This window comes from Acinonyx jubatus, chromosome B4 (genome assembly GCF_027475565.1).
Source record: "Acinonyx jubatus isolate Ajub_Pintada_27869175 chromosome B4, VMU_Ajub_asm_v1.0, whole genome shotgun sequence".
In the NCBI taxonomy this organism is placed as follows: Eukaryota; Metazoa; Chordata; class Mammalia; order Carnivora; family Felidae; genus Acinonyx; species Acinonyx jubatus.
This window is the reverse complement of record NC_069387.1, coordinates 27,152,501-27,174,736: the sequence shown is the minus strand read 5'-3', so window position 1 is coordinate 27,174,736 and position 22,236 is coordinate 27,152,501. Positions and strand designations below refer to the sequence as shown.

Here is a 22,236-nt window from a genome sequence, read left to right as displayed (position 1 = left end):
GAGAGCACCGAGTTGTGAGTCAGGAGATTTTCATTCTAATTCCAGCCCAGGTAAGGCCCTCAGTGGCTGATCCTCAGTTTCCTCTTCTGCAATACAAAGCCCCGTGGCCATCAGCCCTGGGAACCAAACAAAGCTCTTGAAAATCACAAATGCAAATGGCAGTAACACCAACTGAAAATAGAAACACTGCACAAATGGAATACTGCTGTGAAAAGGGACCAAGTGAAAGATGTGTGGCCGTGTAAATGGAGCACCAGGGGGATTAAGGGCTTAGAACTATGGGTCTAACTCAGCAACTATGAGTCGCTCAGGGATCTGAAGCAGCAGCGGTTTCTAGTGCAAGAGCCCCTAAGAGTTAGATGAGCTTCAGTCTGGGTTTTATACATGTCCAAGTGATTATGGTTTATTTTATAACCTTTTTATAGAACAAAGGGATTGCAGCTGACTGATCCTAATAAAGCGTTGTGATTTATGCCGCTGCTCCTACAGAGCATTTATTCACTTCCATGCACAGTGATTAGGAGGGCAGAAGGCTTCTGAGTAGTGAGCAGCAGTCAGGGGACTCTCTCCACGGGCCCAAGGCTTCCCCCTCTAGTACACGTACTCCAAATGCATAAACCATAGAATGCCAATTCCATCTACCTGCACACAGACTCTCCTTCTCGATTTTAGATGGTCAGCTGGCTACTCTGGCTTTATCTGAGCTGCCAGGATTACAACACCGACATGATTACACAAAACAGTGCCCGAAGAGGTACCTTCACAAAAAATGATGCTGCCTCCAATACAAGCATGGGTTTCCACCTGTTGTTTCTGACCTGTGAATCCATCCCAGGCTGGGCTCAAGCCCTTAGTCATCTTTATAGGTTCTCTAGGCCTGCCACGTTGTAAACACGCAACACAAGATTTGCTGAATTAAACCAAAGAGCCAAATCATCTTGGATAAGTAATAACTTCTCAGAAACTCGAGTTTTCTCATGGATAAGATGAGGGATGTGGGCAAAGCACCTTCCAGCTCTAGCAAATGCAAAATAACCTAATCTTCTGAAAACACAAAAGCCCTGTCTGAATACACCTTGTCTTTCTCATGTACTTCCTACAAAGGAAAACGTATACAATTAAAGCCCGATTCAGATGTCAGTTAAAAAAAACAATTTTAATATCAAACCCATTCCTTTGTCAGTCCGTGAAATACAAAAGCAGTGTGGTTTTAAGTATGAAAAAAACTGTACAGGCTGGGGATCCCTGGAAAAAATGTATTCAGAAAAGAAAAAAAAAATGTTAATTCTGACATTTCCTTGTAAACCTTCTCCCCTGAAAGATTGCATCTAGAATAACATTGACCTAACAGAAACAAGTAAGACTATTGACAATGGCTACAGTTTAACAAAGGCGTCTGGATTTTTACCTTCCTTGGTTACTGCACAAAAGCAGCAAATGTAAGTACAGTTGCCCCAGCAGCTGGTAAGTTCTCTCCCATATGCGTAGAAGTTGTGAAACAGCTGGGGAATGCAAGATGCTTTTGAGCAAGCTGCTATGTGATCCAAAATAACACGCTGCCTGTTCATCTCCGTACAATGGAAGCGACAGCCCAGGGCAGGTCTGGCGCATGCCCCGCAGCTGCGTCTTTCTTTGCAGCCAGGGCCACAACAAGTGGCTACAAATGGAGTAAGATGCACAAAAGCGGAAACCTTGCTCCTAACCCTTTGCGTGCTGTCTCTTGGTTACACACACGCAGCTCCTCGTTTTCCAGTGTGGGAGAAAGCTGCGCTTCAAACCCAAAGGTAAAGCCTCTCAAATGTTTTAAATGGCAAACCCTCCCTGGACCCCAGACCTATGCACTTCTTGGCAATCACTTTCACAGGAGGGTGGTGTTTGATGACATTATAAGGTTTCTGGTGCTTTTGCCCATGATTAACTGTTTACCAGATACATGCACAAGCAAAATCAACAACCATGAAATAGCAACAGTAAAGAGGTCTTTCAAAACCAACTTGACATAAAAAACTATTTTTCCACTTATATCTGCTAAGTGTAAAGCTTTGGGGGGGGGGGGTGGTTAACATAGGAAAGAGTAATACTGATCGTTCACTGGTTGTTGGGCCTGAGCATGGCCTTCCTTACCTCTGTGTCAGTTTCCAAGTTAGTTTGACCATTTTCAGATCATGCTTCATTTGCCATATTTGAGCAAATGTTTGAGAAGTTATCTCAAACTCTCCTCCCTTCTCCACCAATCTGGTGCCTCACCTCTAAACAGACTCCAAAAAAATACTCTGTTTTCCAAGGAAATGTTCCCTCTTGCCAAGACTGGCCCAGAACAAGTTTCACAGAAGCGGATATTTTTCTTTAGTGTTATAAAAGGCTCGTGGATGAGCAATGAGAATGGTTGCCTCCTTTGCTCCAGTGTGTTTGGTTTTGAGTGTGTTTCTTTTCCTTAAGTCCTGTTATCCTGGCCATTAGGATACTGGCTTCAAATTGAAAGGAAAGATAAATGGCCAGAGGGCTGACCACAAAATTATACAGTGGTAAAATTAGGAAGAAAGCCCTGTAGTTCCGGAGCCCCTTGTAAATTCCTTGGGCAACTAGACAAAATTTTCCATTGCTTACCAACCCCACCCCCAGCTGCTGATTCCAAAAGAGGAATCACTAACTGCACTGAACTGCAGTATTAACTAAGACGAATAGTGAGTTCAAGGCAAATAACCATTTTACCTCTTTGGAGGAGACAGGGGAAGAAAGAAAGATTCTGCTCTTAAACATCGTGGTTATTACTTAGTATCTGTTGAGCAGCTACCATGTGCTAGACTCTGTGCTAAGTACGGTATATGGATTATCAAATTTAACCCTCATAGCTTCGAACCAGGAGGTGTTTTTATTATCCCCGTCTTAGAAGAGGAAAATGAAGTTCAGAAAGGCTGAGCAACTTGCCAAATATTACAAAGCTATAAATGGTGGAGGTGGCGTTTGAAGCCTGCCATTGTGACTTCAGGCGCTTGCCCTTAATTATCATGCCTTGCCGACTCCACAACTGCCATTGCCCTAGGATGTTCTGAGTCACAGGCGCTTAAAACAACATCTTTCTTTAAGGCAATACGTTTTAAGTGCATTCAAGGCAATACCAACATCCCATATTACAAACTTGAGCTCAATGATGCATAAACGTGTGCATATCAAACCATGCTGTTAGACGCCTAAAAGCCATCTGAGTTTTAACTCATTAGGCAGTTAATTAAGGTTGGCCATATTTCCAAGGCAGACTTAATTTTACACACAATATCCAGCCCAGTGGTGAAGTCACACCTCTTAAACAGGGTAGGTAGACAGAGCTCCTGGAAACAGAGATTCATGCCAAGCGGAGCTCCCGCCTCAGGACCACCTGCCTCCTGAGACATCATCTAATGCACAGGACAGCTATTTCTGACTCTGCAGTTGTCAGACAATCCTAAAGGTTTTGGAAGAAGCCTTAGTTGTTTGTGGTCATGTACCTTAAACTCCCAAGAGCTGGTTTAGTTGAGGTGCTGGCCCTAACAAAGCCAGCAATAGGTAGAAAGTCTATCCAATTCTAACGCCTCGGAGGAGGAGGCTGTGAGGCTGCAAAGAGAATGGTGAAGATCCTTCCAAAGTGTGTGTGAAGATTCTCTCATCAGTTAGGCACTGTGTAAAAACCAGTTCCTGCCCTTTCCTTACAACACAAGGGGGTGGAGGCAGATAAGATAAGAAAGCATGTGAATTCTATCCATTGATTACTTGGGGGGTAGGGTTTCACCTCGGCCAGAGTGCTCTGGGCTTCTCTTCAGCAGCACCTCCTCCTGTCCCTCAGGCGCCCCGAACTTCGGGGGCGTGCTGGAGATGCCGCCCAGGCCCTTTCCGTGACGGTACTTGTGCACAGGCTCGGTTTGCAGAAGTTCCCGCAAGCTCCGGGAAAACAAGGGGCTCTCTTAACTTGCCCTGCCGTCCTGCTCCCATGGTGCACGAGGAACTTCCTAGTGCAATAAACTGTCAGACTTCACCAGAGCCGTAATGCCGTCGCCAGAAGCGCTTAACCCCGCACCTGACCCAGATTGCGGCCTGGACTGGAGCCTCCCGGCCGCTAACTCACAGTAATGCAATTACCGCCTTCTGGAGCTCCACTCAGGGTGCCGGCGGCGGCGGCTGGCGGGCCCCGGGGGCCTAAACCACTCCCTTCCGGGAGCCCGCAAGCCACCCGAATCCGCAGGGAGGGGCGTGGACTGGCGGCTGGCCCCGCGCGTCGCGCGGGGACTTCAAACCCGCGCGGGCCCAGCGGAGGCGCGACCATGGGACCGGAGGAGGGGCGCGGGAGCCACAGCAGCTCTCGCCACTCGTGCAGTGGGGAGAGGAAACAGGCTGTGTCGCAGCTCGGAACACACGCGTGCACCTCCTCGGGTCGCCCCCTTCCCCGCCCCTGCTCCCGTCGTAACGGGCCGCGGAGCTAACTTCCCGAAACTCCGCAGAGGGAAATCCTGACCCGGCCAGCACCTCGGGGCGGCGCAAGCCAGGGCGCCCCGGGGACGGAAGTGGGTGGGAGCGGTGGCCGCGCCGCGCCTTTGTTACTGCTCCGGGACCCCGCGGGCCGCCGGGAGCACCCCATCGCAGCCGCCCGGGAATCGGCCGCCGGCTCCCAGGTTCCCGTCGCCGCCCCCAGCAGGACCGCCCAGAGCCACAGTGAAACTGGTCCCACCTCCCGGCCCCGAGAAGGGCGCGCGGCGGCGTGTCCTAGTGCCTGCCGGCCTTAACCTACGCTGCCGTTCCCTGCCCTGGGGCCACCGCGCGGAGGGACGTTCCTCACCTTCCGGAGCTTTCCCCAGACCTCCGGGTGGCAGAATCGCCGCTTCCCGCCGGACAGCAGCGCGGCAGCCCAGGCTTCCTAACAGCGGCACGGCCACTCCCTGCCTCTTTTCAGCGAGCGAGGATCGGGTCCCCCCTCTCGGGATGATTCACTACGCTCCTTACCTGGAGGCTCGAACAAGTCCCCTCCCCTCCGCCGGCCCGCGCAGCGATCGGGAGCTGGCGCCCTCTGCCGGGCCACCAGCGGGAGCGCCCTGGCGACAGAGCGAGGAGCAGGGCAGCGGGTCGGAACCCAGGAAGGAGCCCACCCGAGCGCAGGACACCCCGCTGGTCACTCCTTCGCGAGCTCACTCCCGCGAGGTCACTCCATCCTGGCCGCCGTGCCCGGGCGGCGGCCAGAACCCAGGCGAAGAGGACCAGAGGTGTCCTCACGCTCCCGGGCCACTGGGCACGCCCGGAGTCCCCCACTTGCGGGCTAGCCGGGCCAGCCCGGCCCCCGGGGATGTCCCGAAGAAACCACCATGAATCGCGTCTGCACGTCTAGTTTTCAAACACTGGAAAGGTACTTACACTGAGTGAAAACAAAGTTTGTGTCTCCTGCCCGAATTAAAGAGGCGGTGGCCCGTCACACCCCCCGGGTCCTAGGACTAGCAAGCGGCTCAGGGCGAGCCAGGCGCATCCGCAGCCCCGGGGCTACGAAGGCCCTTGGGTGCAGGTCGAGCCCAGGGTCCGGCTTGGGGTCGGAGGCCGGGGGCCGCGGTGTCACTCACCCAGCCGGGAGGAGTGGCTGTCCGAATGACTGGCGCTTTCGCCAGAGTAAACACTGGCGCAGCAGGTTAGCCTATCCCCCTCCTCCCCGGTCCTGAGTGAAACTTTGCAGGGGCGTGAGAGGAGGGGCAGAGGAAACCTACACGTGAGGGCCCGCGTCCTACCGCGGGGCGCGTGCACACTCGCCCCCCAACTTCCCGACCCCACTCACCCGCTCGGCTCGCCGTCCGCGGTCGCCCACCTGCCGCGCCGGCCCCCAGCACAGAATTCCCCGCGGCGACGAAGGTGGCGGCCGCTCCGCAGGGGCGCCGGGCCGGGGGGCGCGCACTGGCTCGGCACTTGGGCGACGGCGGCACAGTCTCCCAGCTGGCTGGCTCTGGGCGAGAGCCCGGCGGAGTCGCCGCAGCAGCCGGAGCACAGCAAGTTGCCAGGCTGGTCAGGGCGGACCGGGCGCCTCCGTCCCCGAGTGCGGGCGCGCGAGTCCCGGCGAGGCGGGCGGACGCCGGGTATTACTTGTAGGGCCCCCGGGTGTCGGCTGCCGGGCGCTCTGAGTGGCTCGGACGACGCGCCAGGCCGGCGGGGCGGCGCGACCCACCCCCTCGGCGCGCACCCGTGCGGGCCGGGCCCGGGGACGCGCGCACGCGCACGCGCCTGGCGGCTCCGGGGCTCCCGGGACTCTCGCCCGGCCCCAGCCGCTCGGCCCGCGAGCCAGAGGGACGCAGCTTACCCTTAGAGACCCCGAGCGGCCGCTCTGACTTTCCAGTCATTCGGGAGATAAAAGCCACCAACGCGTGCGAACGTTGCTGTCCATGGAACTCTGGGCCAGTTGTCAAGGAGACTGTACCTGCCGAGCCACTCACAAGGGTGGCAAAATCACGTCACCCCACCGAACGGCGCCTCTGGACTGGGGGTGGGGGAGGGGGGATCGTAACCTATCTCAGCGGTTCGCACACTTTACACTTCAGCCAATCACAATCCCCGGAGATTCGGTAAAGCACAGTCGGCTCCTGCCTTCCCCACCTCATCCGTCCAACCTCCCCTTTCTGACGCTTTAAGTCTTCCAAGGGCCGGAGATTTTGCATTTCTAACAAGTTCCCAGGTGATGCTGAGGCAGTCGTGAAGATCGAGTGAGTTAAGGCGTGTCAAGTACTTGGTAATCTGCAAGGCAGGAGATAAATTGATACTTGTTACTTGTGCTATTTATCTGTTTCAGGAGCTAGCGTTCACGTTTCATTTCGTTCCAACCCCGGCCTCTTTTCCTCGGAATGTTAGACTCTTACTTTTCCTCTTGAGTACGCGCCAAGCCTATGTGTGTAGCAGCAAAAGGTGAGTATATTAGTTTTCTAAGGCTGCCATAACAAAGCACCACAGACTGGGTGGCCGACGCAACAGAAATTTATATTCTCACAGTTCTGGAGGCTAGATGTCCCAGATCAAGGTGTTGGCATGGTTGATTTCTTCTGAGCCCTCTCTCCTTGGCTTGCAGATGGCCATCTTCTCTTATAAAGACACCAGTCATGCTGGATTAGAGCTCCCCCATATAACCTCATTCTAATTTAATTTCTTCCTTAAAGACCCTGTCTCTAAATACGGCCACATTCTGAGCATTCTGAGATGCTGGGAGTTAAGACTTCAACAGATGAGTTTTGAGGGGATACACCTCAGCCCCTAACAGTGAGCTTCACTACCCCTAAGAGCCTAGAACAGAAATTGGGTTTCTGCCTTCCCATCCCTGTGCCCTCCATGTAGGCTGGGCCTTTGGACTCGCATACCAATAGCTGGGTGCTGTGCGTCACAGCTGGAAGGGCTGAAAATCTAGGAAACAACCCTCTCAACTGAGCATATGGTCCCGTGGAAGACAGCACCTTAGGGTGTGAAATGACTATTAGGAATCCATTGGGAGTCTGGGAGCCCTACCCAGCAATCATGGCACAGAACTAGCCCTCTACCTTTTGTTAATGACTAGATACTAGTCACCCTTACCTTTGTTCTGCCTTGTCAGAGCTGGGCCCTCCTCCTGGCCCCCATGTCATCTCCAGAAGGCTCTAGAGGAAGGACTGTGTTAGATAAATATGTTAAATTCTCGTCATCCCCCCCTGCTATCTGTGAGAGCTCTGAAGTACTTACGGCTAGAGAAGACAGGAAGGAAGCGAAGCGAGGACAAGGGCTGGTTGCACCGACCCCACACTAACCAGAGTCATGGGAATGACTGACCTCCGGCAAATCAGTAATTGCCCTGAATTTGGGTCCCCGGTCCTCTGCTGGTCCTCCTTCCTATCTTTGCCCTCTGGCTTCATCTAACACCAGGCCAGACTTCCCCCCAAGCCCCAGATCCAAATGGCTATTGGATCACCATAACGCTCCAAACTCAGTATGTCCCTCATTGAACTCTGCCCCCCAGCTTTGTCCTCTACGTGCGTGCCTTCCCCATCTGAGTGGATGACTCAAATCCACTCCCGTCGTGCTAGCCGGAAACCTGGGAGCCATCCAAGATGTGACCTGCTTTAGTCCACTTGCCACTGCGTCCTTGATGTTTCTCAGAGGCCCGCCCTCTTCATTCCCACCACCGTTACCTCAGCCAAGCCCCTTGGTACTGTTTCTCCTCTGACGTTTGACCCTGGACCCCAAACTAGACCCTCTGCTCCAGCATGGCTTCTAGGCCAGTGTCCTCTTCAACTGCGTCTTCAGGCATCTTTCAAAAACAGAACGCTGGTTATTCTCTGCCCTTCTTAAAACCACTCAATCGATCCCCTTGGTGTTTCAGGAGAAAACTTCAAGTTTCTTTGTTCGCCTCTCTCCAGAGGCTCATGTTTGATCATTTTCGCATCTGTGCCCTTCACTGTGGTCTGGGACCCCTTACAATGCCCTGCAGATTCAAGAGGTTCCATGCTCTCTAAGAACACAAATACTTAGGATTTTCTTGGTCTAGAGAGAAGGTGTCACACCTCCTCCGACCTCCTCCAGGAAGTCATCAGCGCCAGGAAGCCTGGCCACCTCTTTCTGAATCAGGGGCCCCCTCGATCCTCTCAGAGCACCCCATGTGGGTCTCAGACATAGCCCTTAGAACACCGGGGCATAATTACTGAGTCACTTTTCCGTGTCCTCCTTAAAACCAGGAGATCCTAGAAGACAAAACGTCAGCCATTTTTTTTTTCTATGCTTGAAGTCTAGATCGGACTGGATGCTTGGGGGGAAAAGTTTGCTTTAAGGAATGAATTAATTATTAGGCATTCAGAGGATCTGGTCAAACTTAACATTTGCTTGCAAATACCTTACTTGGAGCAATGTTCACTTTTCTGACAATACTGGGTGAACACTCTTAAATCACCTCCTGTTTGGATTAGATATTCAGCCTTTAGAATCTCTAATTAGCTTCTATGCTTCCTAAATACCCAGGGTTCCCTACAGTTTTTCAAACTGTCGGTCATGAGATAAATTTTGTGGGTGAAGATGAGTATTTTTGTTTTATGCAATAGAATTAGAATTAAAATAGTCAAGTGCATACTACATAGTAAGTATTGTTTTCATGAAACTTTTCTGGGTCTTTTGTTTTGTTTAAATGTTTGTTTTTGAGAGAGAGAATCCCAAGCAGGTTCCACACTGCCAGTGCAGAGCCCGATGAGGGGCTCAAACCCACAAACCGTGAGATAGTGACCTGACCCAAAACCAAGAGTTGGATCCTTAACCAACTGAGCTACCCAGGCACCCCAAAACTTTTGTTTTGGTTAACTGTATTTATAAGGGGTGTGTAGGTGTGTGTGTGTGTGTGTGTGTGTGTGTGTGTGCACGCACGCGCGCGTGCAGGGTTGTTGTGTCATCAAATTTATTCCTTCCTGTGGGTCATGATCAGAAAGCTAGCACAACAGTGTCTTAGGCAGTGCTGGAGCTGTGCTCTCCAGACTGTTCTAATGGAGATGTTAGAGAGGGTGGTGTTAAGCAGAGAACATTTTCTGGAAAGATATTCTGAGCCACTTTTTTACTCAAGGAACTGGCTGAGTGGACAGTGACACGCAGTCCCCCCTCAGCACACAGTAGGTGCCTCGTAAATGCTTTTATTGACTGTTGCATGTGTGGGGATTGGGCCCACATGTGCAAGATGTGTGTGGGAGGTTCTCTTGGCTGGAATCTGACAGCGAGTAAGAAATGGGATCAGTGACACAGAGAAGAGGGGGAGGCCTGGTTTGTCGCCAGACATTGCTGGTGTTCCCTGAGGTTTCCAAACATGAGCAAGAGGAACTGTGACATGGGATTTCCTAACCCGGTTTCCATCGTGAATATTCCAGAATCACAAGTATGTTATTAACTTAGCCTTCGCCAAAATGAAAGTACCACTTTTCTGAGTTGGAAATATAAGAAGCCCAGAGCTATCTGCAGTGCCCAAAGCAGTGTGTTCAGTTGAAGAGTCAAATTTTCTAATCTTGATAGTCCACTAGTCTGGAAAGCCTATTTTGAGAGGGGCAGAAATGAGATAGGATTATGTAACAAAGGAAAATAACAAGTGACACTTAGAAAACTATAACCTTGAGTGTTATGTCAAGTATTCCCATCCGTATTGAATGCCTTAAACCAAGGAACCTAGATCCAGCCCACAAATATTTAGAAGGCAAATGTTCTCACTCCCTGGTCTAAAGTTTAGAATCTGTAAAAGAGGGTTGCCATGTAAATAAAGAATACATATTCCTACTATTTTTTTTTACTATTGCTTAAGTCATTCTGGCCTGAACAGAATAGAAGAATAAAAATTTGGGCCAGGGAAAGGTAGACAAGATTTTTCAAAAGAGAGACAGACAGGGTAGACTGGAGGTAGCCAAAATTACAATAAAAAAGAAATTCTAGAAGACAACTTCTCTACTCTTTGGCTTCTAAGTAGAAAGACACTTGGCCATGAATATTATTATAGAATTATATTTTGAGTTTGAATTGTGGACAAAATCTGAAATAAGTCAGACTATGACAAGCATGAACTTAAACAAAACTTTAAGACGGGTTCGAAATTCTTCTTCTTCAGCTTTTGGGAAAACAAAGGATAAAACAAGCAAACAAACAAGCAAAACACACACACACACACACCACAGGATGGGTCGGCAAAAAAAAAAAAAAAAAATGTGGTTTTGAAAAATTCCTGGAGGCTGAAATAGTCTTTGATATCATTTTAACACTGGCCATGTCTCAACTACCCAAACAACTAGATGGGTGTCAGTTGAGTTTTCTCCCTGAAATATAGAGATGATTCTTTAGCTATATTTCACCCCCCTCCACTCCTTATTCTGTGTAATTTTACACAGAACCCAAAAATGGGTCAACAAACCCATTTTTAATACCTTGAAAATTAGCTGCGGTTTGGGTAGTTACTAGAAGAGGAATGTGTGATGGGAGATTCCAAAAAAAGTGAAACCTAGGTGGGGCAGAGCTAGCTTAGCAGAAGTTGCCCATCTCCTTCAAAGTCGCTTCCCTTGGAGGCCATGCAGTCATTTCCTTCATGTTGGGGTGTCTCTGGGCACTGCCAGCTCTTTTCCAAAGACTAAAATTGGTAGTGACTCTTCATCCTTTGCCTACTCGATTGTTGCCTAGTCTCTGCCTTGCCTGTCACTCCCTCCTTCCGGCCTCCTGTTGGCCGCAGCCAATTTCTCAGTTGAGCACTCTCGTCTACCAGCCTCTCCACTCTCCGGGGGTTGCAACGCCAACCCAATCGGGTTCAAAGCTGTGTTACACTGAGCCAGTTATGAACCTCTCTGTTCCTCAGTTTCCTCACCTATAACCTGAGGTAATAAGGGAACCCTTTGTAAGGACTGTTGTAAAGAACTTTGGACAATACCTCAAACATGGTAAGTGGTTAATAAATCTGAGTACTGTTCTTGGTTATTAGAAGTGAAGACCTCAGCCAGCATTCTCTGGGCTGATCACTTATAGAATGAGACTCCCATGAGACTCTGCCAGTGTCGTCGGCAGTCTGTCGATGCTGCGTCCTCACCAACGTTGCACATGTATTTCGCAACAGATTTTTGCTGGGCTTCTCCGTCCCTGTGCCAGACAGTAGGTAGAGAGTCGTAGCCTGGCATCTTTGTGTTTGAGATAACGAAGGAAATAGTCATATTTTGTAGTCACCGATAGGTGAAGCCTGAGGACGTCGGAGTTACACCTTACATGTTGCCTTTCCCAACAGACCGTAAGCCCCTTGCAGGCTGCCCTCCTCTGCCTTGACTAAAACGAACTTCATTTTCCCCTGGGTTTCCCTTCTAAGTAATGACCAGGATCCCCAGAGTTGCTTAGCTAATATTCCGCCACACGTCAGGGCCTGGGTTCAGGCGTCTCTCATGGTGTCTTGTGTCAGCAGAGGAGTGAAAACAGAGGTGCCAGGGGATACCTATAAGAGGCTAAGTCTTGCCTCGAAATTGCATCGAAATTAGCCAGTGAAGACAGACACGAGGAAAACCTCGGAGAGATGTTCTGCTAGCATGCTAAGGGGCTTGTTACATGAACTGTTGGCTTCAGAAAGTAAACACTCATTTTGCTGCCAGCACAAAACCACCTGAGTGACTTCGAAAAATACGATCTCTCCCCACTGCAGCGTGGGTCCGGCGATCGTTTCTGCTTTCACACGACAGATGAGAGCCCCGGGATGGTCCGCCCCCCACAGCAGGTGCTCGCTGCACCCCTACTGGACATGCCCCAGCCCAACAACCGCCTGTGCTGGTTTGAACTTCTTCAAAGCCCAGTCGAACCCCACGCCTAAATGCCACAATTCGAACGCTCCCTCCCGTTCTCTTTCTGGGTGGGACAGCAAACAGCTGGTTGATCAGTCCCGTGGACAACGATCCTCCACGTAGCTGGAGATCCTGGTGCTCGGATTGTATTACTGAATGCTGCCGAGAGAAGACGTGCCTTATCATTCCACCCTGTTTATTAAAAACAGCTCTTTTATCTTCCTTATAAAGCCTCGCCTAACTCTAAACCAGGATTTTATTTAATATGGCAGGATAAAGAAACAAGTAACTCTCCCCTTCAGTACGAACTGGAACAACACAGGAAATAAAAGACTAGCCATGCAGTCAGAAGCCTGCAGAGCCTTTTCCTGCTGGGAATATTGATCTAAGACGTGCCTTCTGCCCCTAACCTGATATGCCTTAGAGAAGATGACTGGAGAAAAGTCTTAAAGAAACGAAACTCCGGTAAATTAAAGCTAACAGGCTTGCGTAGCCATGATGCAAAGCGCATTGCAAACACCCGACCTGATCCTATGGAAATCGAAAGGCTTCTCCCGGGATGCTCGGACGCCATCTGTATGCGGCAGCACGGCTGACGCATCGGGAGGTTTGCAGCCAAGTTAACAGGGCTGTCTTAAGACCTGGTCTTGGAAGTTGTAGCTAAACCCAGAGGCGCATCCTTCGAGAGGGCTCAGAGAGAACTCGCAGGAAATCTGCACTGAAGATCAAAATCTGGGGTTAATCACAGGTCTCGAGAAGAGTGCCTTCCTCCAGACAGTGTAATGGATCTTTCCGAAGAGATTAAGGCTACAGTTGCAGACAGAACAGGCCAGCGCAATGCCCATGTCGCCAGGGCTCACAGCTAGGCTTTTGGGTGGTGGCGGATGGGCTTGGTGGCAGGGCTTAGACATCGCGTGCATCTGATTGTCACCACTGCTGGTGTCCTGCCATCCATGCCACATCCAACTCTGCTCCTACCCCACTCCACACTGCCCTTCTTTCCCAGAGTTAATAGGAAGATAGACAGCAGTGTTGCTAGGTTGCTTTCCGCTAAAAGTAACAAAATTCTTTTCCTGTTTGCTTCAAGAGGGAGGCTTCTTTGCGGGAAGTCCAGAGGGGTTTAGGATTCACTCTGTCCGATGGCTCTAGTCTGCTTCCCTGTGGGTTCTTTTTGCAACACAGCTTCATCTTCGGGTTGGCGGCAAGAAGACGCTGCGGCTGGTTCCAGGCCTCGTATCTGTGCTTGACGATGTCCGCGAGGAGAAAGAAAAGTCATTTCTAGAAGCTTTTTAAGAAGACTGAGAAACGAGTTTCCCCTGAGCCCCCAGGAACTTAAAACCTCTGTTGGCGTGCCAATGGCCTGAATTACATGTGTTCATTCCTAAGGCAGTCACCGGCAAGCAGGATGGCAGTGCCCCTTGACCAGTCAGGCCTGCCTCTGGCCTTGAGGGTGTCTATCATGTTCCGCTGGGGGCCCCATAACTACGGGGGGAAGGGGAGACACATAAAATTAGGCTTTCTGTGACCCCCCAAAAATATCAAAAGAATGATGAATAGGCAGTTACAATGTCCCCGCCGCAGGATATGTTGTTGTAATTTTTAATGACAGTAATAAAAGCTATGGTAATCATCATGCTGTCCCCAAATATTCTGCCTCTCTGCCTTCTGAGCACGTGGTAGTAAGGTACTTGTTGGGTCCCTTGTGGGGCCATGTCACCGGATCTGACCCGTGACCTGTGAACTAAAGTGGTATGTTCAACTTCTGAGCCAGAGCATTTAATGATCTGTGCTAGTTTCTCCAGATAGTTCTTTTCCTCTGCTCCAGATGCCAGCAACACTTCAGCTAATGGATGACCCTCCAGCCTGTGTCCTGAAGTAAGGACAGGGCAGAGCAGAGAGCCTCCAGGCCACTTGCAATGAACAAGTGGCACGATAAAGAAAGAAACACTTTGACATTTGAGATAATTTGTGGCTGCAGCAAAACCTTTGTGTATGTTACCAATACAATAGGTAACATCTGTTGAGTGTTCCAGGCCTGTGATAATGCATTATCACCAGTTCCTCTGGATACGAGAAATCAAGGGTGGTAGAGACTCCTTCCATTCACCAACACTACCAAAATGACTTTATTCCTAGGCGTTTGTACCAACTGGCCCTTGCCTGAAATGTACCCACGTACAGATTGCTCCACAACACCACGGGAAAATGTCCTAAGGATTCGGGGACAGAGAACAAATGAGTTCTAGTGAGTGTGTGTATATGTGTATAGAGGTCGTCAGAAAGAGATCAGTAACATTCAGGTATATACACAGGGTGGAGCTTCGGTAAGACGAGAGAGAAGAAAATATGCTGTTGGAATAAAATTACCTGTTGTTTCTGCACATCTTATGAGCAATGCACTGATTGCCTTTTGTTTCCACTATCTTTTCAACGATGTTTTTATAGCAAACAGTTTGGAGGATAGAGATAATGTCTTCCCTGGAGCAAACAGCAGATTTCCAACCACCCTGGGAAATAGAGATCATATCTTTCCCTGAAACAAAGGCAGGTATACTTACAATCCAGTATAATAAAGTCTCCCTCCACAGCAAAGTAGGTATGCTTAGTGCCCATTATAAAAGAGTCGGGTTCCTTAAGCACATGGTTCCTCTCCTGTAATGCAACCCACTATGTGTGTAGCTGTCATCGCCTTATGGGAATTGACCCTTTTGATGCAAAAATTCTGATATACTAGTTACTGCTCTTGCTATGGATAACAGAGGGTCCTTTATCTCTGACCCAGGAGTCTCGTGTCCCCTGGCAGCACTCACGAAACTGTAGTAGCCTAACTCGTTAGCTTTCAAATAGGGTAAATCTTATATATGGTTGTTTATGGACAGGTAACATCCCAAATTAAGTATATAGGGGGAAGTTAGAGAGAAGCCTTGTTTTATCAAGACTTTGCCCAGAGAAATTCATCATTTTCCAAGTCATATTTTTTGTATTCCTTCCTTAAACCTGGCAGACTCAGGTGATTGAAAACCCTGAGGTCAGGGATGTCCTTTGGGCTAGGTTACAGATGCGCTTAGCTACTCTCACCTGCCATCAACCTGTTAGAAAAATTTTCTGTGGAATCTTTACATCCACCTGAGAATCTAAGCAACCAGCTTTGAAAATAAACCAGAACACTATCCCAGAGCATCATTCTCAGATTGCCTGAATAAAGGCCTGCTCTGGTAGCCTCTGCTTTCTGTGTCCTGATATCAGGAAATCTTGGTATGCCAAGTTTCCAAATGAAATATGTTCAGTGAGAATCCTATTTGAACAGAGAGTAGAATTGACTCTAAGTGTATAAGCTTCAACATCTAACTTATCATATGTCACCTGCTGTGTCCCGAATGAAATAAATTTATGACAGTTAATCAGGAGTCAGAGAACAATGGGTTGTACAGAGCTCTTTGCACCCAGTCACACATTTCCCCCCACAATTCATAACACAAGTCATACATGGGATAGGGACGTAAGTATATTCTTACCTTTGTAAGAAGCAAAGACAATTATGAGACAATGTGCATGGAATTGAGACCATCCCAGCAATAATGTTTACACCCATCCAAGTCACTGAGTCAGACTTGAATGATTTTTTTTTAATGAATCTCCATTGTATCAAACTGTCAGCCATATCTTATCTGAATCTATGAGATTCAGGGGAAAATCTTCTCTTGGAGTATAAATGAATCATCAATATGGCATTTCTAGAAAGATCTCAATCCATTCACTTTCAGGTATTAAGTTCATTTATTCATGAACTCAATATTAATAATTTACTGAATGCTTATTAATGTGCCAGGCTAAAACAGATACAATCCCTGCTCTTAGAAATGTTCACACCAGAAGCACTTAATTTTGAAATATTCTAAGTGCTATGAAGTAAAAGTAAATAGTGCTTTGGAAACTTGGAGGCTCAAGGAAGGCTTTGCCAAAGATGGGCGTCAGAGGTGAAATCTGAAGGCTTTATAGGGATTTATTGCTCAACGAAGTTGGGGATGGAACAGTGATGACAGTGGGAGGTTAAAAGATTATTCCATACTAACAGAACAGCATGTGGCAAATGCATACTTGCTACTTTTAGGGCAATAAAGAGGGTCAAGTCCAAAATTTGGGATAATTCAAGCTGCAAAATAAGTAATGAAAGCAATAGATTAAAGCTTATAGAATAAAATAAATATCCACCAGTCCACAGTGATAATCAACAACCGAATAAATAAATAAATAGGGGGAGGAAAGCTCCTCCTTACTGTAGAATCCCAATTAATAAATGTAAAAGGGATGAGGAAAATAGAAAAATCACCATTCGAAAAACACCACAATAATAATGATTGCATGCAAGAATCATCAACTGATGATAAAATTGGTGAGTAAAAGCATAAAGAGAAACAGAATATCCACACAGATTCAAAATTTCTCTTCTCCCACCCGCCCCCCACAAAGAGTAACTAACAATGAAGATACTTGGCTGATACCATTTAAACAAGAGCTCAAAGTTAACATCACCAGTAATGAGACAGTAATATCACATCTCTCCTGATATAATACACTGAAAAGAATTATAACCTGTGATATTCTTGCCAAATTATGCACAACCTGAATTTAACATGAGAAAACATCAGACAAAACCAAACTGAGAATTATGGTACTGTACTAGATAACTGTCTTGTGTTCTTCAAGGTTGTCAAGGTCATAAACAACAAAGGAAGAGTGGGGAACTGCTCCAGATTCAGACTAAGGAGACATGACACTCACACGCCAGGCAGAGTCATGGATTGGACCCTGAAGCCACTGGAAATCCAAGTAAGATCTGTAGCTTGGTTGCCAGTATTGCATATGAATGTTAATTTCCTGTTTTTGATCATTACACTCTGGTTATGAAAGATCACATTTAGGGAAGCTGGGTGAAAGGTATATAGGAAATCCTTGTACTATTTTTGCACCATTTTTTGTATGTCTGAAATTATTTAAAAATAACAAGTTAAAAAAAGTAGGAGCTGAAGGAAAAGGGGCAGGCCAGCTGGAGCATAGAAAGTGAGAAGTGGCTGGTGAGGTGAGCAGCTGGAGACTACACAGGGATTTATTTGTAGGTGACATTAGAGATTGAGTCTTTACTCCTCAGAGTAAAGGAAGATTTCGAAGGGTTATAGGCAGGGCAGAGATCACATTGGCTGCAGTGGGGTAAATGGGTGAGAGGCAGGCTAGAATATGTGGGGAGATCAGGATATTGCAAGCGTGCAGGAGAGACGTTGATGTCAGCTTGGTCTAGGGTGATGACAGCAAGAATGGATGAATATGAGGAGAGTCTAGAGGTATTTAGGAAGTAAAATCATGGAATGATGTGGGTGTGGAGAACGATCGGGACGTATGTGTGAAGGATGACCGTACATTTCTGGCTTGTCCAACCAGAGAAATAGAGAGGTGAGTCACCAGACAGAGCAAACACTGAAGAAGGAAGAGATGTTGTAAGTTCGGCCTTGGATACCTTGAGTTTGAGGTCCCTTGGATGGACCCAAGGGCCGATGTTAGAAGAGGTAGTTGGATTTTAGGGGAATGAAGATCAGAGGATAAGTCTGAGATGGAAATAAAAAATGATCATTGAAGCGACTTGCCCCCAGAGCAGTGCTGGGGAGAGACATGCAGACAAAATAGTTGTGATTTATTCTAGAAAGCACAAAAGTTGAGTTATGAATAAAGTTGTGTGTGAGCAGGAAGGAGGGGGCAGCTACTAATGTGGGTAACGTGCGAATGGGTCTCATAGTGGAAGTACTGTGGAGACGAGCTTAGGAAGATGGATGGGAGTCGGTTAAGCTAATGCAGGGGAATTTTTGGACAGTCTGCCCGAAGATTCCTCTATTTCTTTAACTGATAAGCAGGTCAACCCCACAGGTCCTGCTAACAGGAAGTGACTATTAGTCAACTGTGTGGTCCCTACAAGTAGGAAGAAAGCAGTGCATTGTCCTTGCCCTTTTCCCTTGTTGGGTATATTTTGAACTTGATCTGTAATGCATGAATGTTCCAGAGTTTTTCTTCTTCTTTCTCTTCTGCAATGCTCCTCCCATCAAAAGTCCCCCAGCACTATCTACAGGGCATAATAGATGGTTTCCAAGATGATTATTTGTAGGTTCAGGTGTTAACTGATAATGACTTACTTACGTTACCACCTCGGGGACATTTCCATTGTAACAAGGGACTGAATCAGTCCCACCAGAACCAGTTGCAAATTGGGGAAGTCAGCATTGTAGCAGGAATTACAGGTTCAGAGTGACTTTTCTTCGGGACCCCACACTAAGTACCCGTATTGCAAATGACCCCATGTCCTTTAGAGCTGTTTTCCACTCCCACCCACCAAGAGATACACTGTCTTCTCATCAATAACGTGGCCAGAGATCACAGTGGGAATAGGAAAGAAAATACATGCCTGAGGATGGGGGATCAGAATCATCCAGTGATTCTGAGAAATTGCCAAGGGGATTCTGAAAAGATTAGGGGAAGAACTTCTTTCTTCCTTCTCCTCCGAAGTTTGTGAGCCACTGCTCAAGAACCCTTAATTCTTCTTCCCACAGAGTCAGAATAACCAAATTTGGCTCTCCAGAATGACTCAATTACCATGCAGGCTCCCATGTGATCTTGGCTAACTCCTGTTTGAGGACCAGCTCTTAGGGCAAGCCATTGTCAAGTCAGAATTTCCATCCACACACCCTTCGTGAATTTCTTCAGATAGTGTCAAGAATACTTCCAGATAGCATATACCCTTTGCTCAGTGCTTTTGTTAATGACTGCAAAATGGGATAATTTTAGCCGAAAGTCCCATTAAAACATTCATTAAACTAGCAATGAGCAGTTGGTAATTGAAATTAAAATCAACAATGCCATTTACAGTGGCATCAAAGACCATGAAATACTTAGGGACAAATTTAGTAAAATATATGCAACGTCAGAACAATTATAACTACAAAATGTTGCTGAATAAAGGAGACCTAAATAAATGAAGAGAAATATTAGGTCCCTGGGTTGGAAGATGTTGTTTTCATTTTAGTTCTTCCCAATTTGATTGATAGAATCAATGCAATCCCAATAAATAAAAATAAAATCCCAAAGATTTTAAAAATGTATACACGGACAAGCTGATTCTAACATTTAGAGAGAAATGTAAAAGATACCGAAAACAATTCTGACATAGAAGGAGCAAAGTTGGAGGACTTATACCAACTAATTTCAAGACTTACCTTAAAGCAATAAGAATTGAGACAGTTTGGTATTATTGGGCGCCTGGGTGGCTCAGTCGGTTGAGCATCCGACTTCAGGTCAGGTCATGATCTCACTCTTCGTGAGTTTGAGCTCCACATCAGGCTCTGTGCTGACAGCTCAGAGCTTGGAGCCTGCTTCCAATTCTGTGTTTCCCTCTCTCTCTGCCCCTCCCCCTCAAAAATAAATACACATTAAAAACTAAAAAAACACACGACAGTTTGGCACGGTGTCTGAATAGACACCTATTTGAAGAATTAGTATCGAGTCCAGAAATAGATCCACACATGTACAGGCAAGTGATTTTTGACAAAGATGCCGAAGTAATTTAATGGGGGAAGTGATAGTCTTTTCGGAGTGCTAGTTGTATATATGTATTTGCAATCCGTATGACAATGTGCTTACACCAGAATACTTCAGACTTAACAGCAAACAGTCCACTAAAAAAATGATTTAAAAAAATTGGAAGAGACATTTCATACAAGAATGTCTAACTAGCACATGAAATGATGCTCAGTATCCTGAATTGTCAGGGAAATGAAAATTAAAAATGCAAGAGAAGCAACTCCCCACCCGTTAGAATAGCTAAGATTAAAAAGACATACCAAGTCAGAAGCCAGCGCTGGCAAGGATGTAGAGCCAGGGAACTCTCATACATTGCTGGTGGGAAAGCAAAATTGTGCAACCACTATGGAAAAGAGTTTGGCAGTTTCTTACAAAAACACACTTTAAAGGATAACACCCAGAAATCCTATTCCTAATATTTACCCAAGAGAAATGAAAACATATGTCCACAGAAAGACATGTAGACAAATGTTCATAGGAGCTTAATTCATAACAGCTAAAAAGTGGAAACAACCCTAATTTCATCCACAGGTGGATAGATAAACATACCGAGGTGTGGTCAAGCGGTGAAAGGCTAGTCAGCCATAAAGACAGAATGAAATGCTGCTATATACCATGACGTGGATGGATCCCAAAACTGTTATGCTGAGTAAAAGAAGCCTGACACACCAAAAAGTACATACTGTATGATCCCATTTATGTGAAATTCCAGACAGGACAAATCTAATCTACAGTGACAGAAAGCAGACCAGTGGTTGCCTGGAGCTGGGGCTGGAAGGATTGACTGGGAAGCAACACAAGGGAATGTTCTGAGGTGAAGCAAATGTTCTGCATCTTGATTGTAGCAGTGGTTACTTGGTTATATAAACTTGTCGGGGCTCATCAAAATGTACATTTGAAATAGGTGCGCTTTGCTGAATGACAATCATACCTCAATAAAGTTGATTCAACAGGATAAAACATTTAATGAGTAGAACATACTGTGCTACTCAAATATCCAACTGTGAAGAAGCCTGCATATAGACACAGAGAGAGAAATCATCCCTGGGGCACCTCAGTCTGTAAAAGGTACTCACCTTCGTGATGACCCCAGGTTCTTCTGGAAGCTGCCTTATGAGCTTGCTGTGGGGCCTGCCCTAGGGTTCGGCGTCTTAGCCATCTTGAGGCACCATTGTTTGTGCTGAGTTATGGGATGACCCGGGAATTCTGTTTTAGTCCTCGGTTGAAGGACTTTGCCCTCTCTTCCCAGCTCTGGTCTGCTGCCTGATTTTGTAAGCTTCCACCTCTCGTTCTCTCTCTTCCCAGAACTCCCAGGGCATGGAGAAGCTCGTGCTGCCCAGCCAACTCCCACCTGAGGCTGAAGTCTTTTCAATTTACAGAGAGAGGCGACGTAACTGCTTTTGCCGTCATTGGCCCTTTCTTTTTCTTCCTCTTCCTCTCTCTACTTTGTCTGTCAAGGCCCCCAAATCACATCCTACTTCTATTGGACTCTGCTAGAACCTCTCTGTCTTTTCAGCTGATAGCTCCCATCCCTCGATTCCATGTCTCAATGTCACTGTGACAGCACGGGAAAAGATTGAGGACTTTCCCTTTGATTTCAGAGTGAGCAAGGGACTCAGGAAAGGATGGAATGGCCCCAAATGAGAGAGCAACCCGCAGGCCAATGCCTGTCATATTGAGACTTCACAGTAAAAATATCCTTCAAGGAACAGCAGTCAGCCATTTACTCCAAATTATCACCCATTTGCCCCCAAATAATCTGTGTGATCTGTAATTACACTTTTGATTGCTTCTTATTTCTACGTGGTAGACTTCAAACTCCTTAGCATTGCCCACCAGACCATCATAGTCCTGTCTTTGCATATGAGGTCCCTGTCCTTTCTTGTCCTCTTCTGCCGGTAACACCTCAAGCTTCAGCTGAAACATACCCTCATATGTGAAGTCTGACCTACACTCCCAGGTGGGCATGAGTAAGCCCTCCTCGCTCAGCTCTTTACCTGTCTCTGCTGTTGGACTCGTCACAATTCCACAGTGATTCGGCCATGTGACCCTCTCTCCAAAGAAATGTCCAGCTTATCGAGGGCAGAAACAACAGTAGACACAAACACTGCCTAAAGCTTGGCTTCCATCCTATGAAGCTTGCAGGCCAGCAGGAGAGCTGAACATTCACATCACTGTAATGCAAGAGTAAGTGTGAAGTATTCGCTTAAATGTTAAGCAGGACCGGAACAGCAAGGGAGAAGGGTTCAAGTCAGACAATTGGCACTGTTGTTCGAAATGATCTACCAACCGCTAATTTTTAGTGAGTACTTTCTCTGGGCCAAAGACCAGCATAGCA

General features: G+C 47.3%; 1 protein-coding gene and 2 long non-coding RNA genes across 8 annotated transcripts in view; 1 reads left to right on the top strand and 2 right to left on the bottom strand.

The window, feature by feature from the left end:
- SVIL (supervillin) overlaps window positions 1-6,135 on the bottom strand; it is a 231,358-nt gene extending 225,223 nt beyond the window's left edge. For 2 of the 5 annotated variants that reach the window (XM_053225459.1, XM_053225463.1), the window contains exon 1: window positions 5,786-6,135. The gene's annotated coding sequence lies outside the window, so the exon portion shown is untranslated. Of the gene's footprint in view, window positions 1-4,807; window positions 4,945-5,376; window positions 5,717-5,785 lie in introns of those variants that run through there. The other 3 variants (XM_053225461.1, XM_053225464.1, XM_053225462.1) reach the window with 2 other exon arrangements.
- Window positions 6,136-6,293: 158 nt separating this feature from the next.
- Window positions 6,294-21,397, top strand: LOC128316311 (uncharacterized). Its single transcript, XR_008299988.1, has 4 exons — window positions 6,294-6,701; window positions 6,788-6,900; window positions 16,986-17,108; window positions 20,430-21,397. It is a non-coding gene; the product is annotated as an uncharacterized LOC128316311 (long non-coding RNA).
- Window positions 10,278-21,386, bottom strand: LOC128316312 (uncharacterized). Of its 2 annotated transcripts, none has more exons than XR_008299989.1 (3): window positions 20,975-21,386; window positions 14,646-14,811; window positions 10,278-13,520 (listed from the first exon to the last, which is right to left on the bottom strand). It is a non-coding gene; the product is annotated as an uncharacterized LOC128316312 (long non-coding RNA). The 2 variants fall into 2 exon arrangements; XR_008299990.1 differs by having other exon boundaries at window positions 10,278-13,515.
- Window positions 21,398-22,236: the final 839 nt, after the last annotated feature.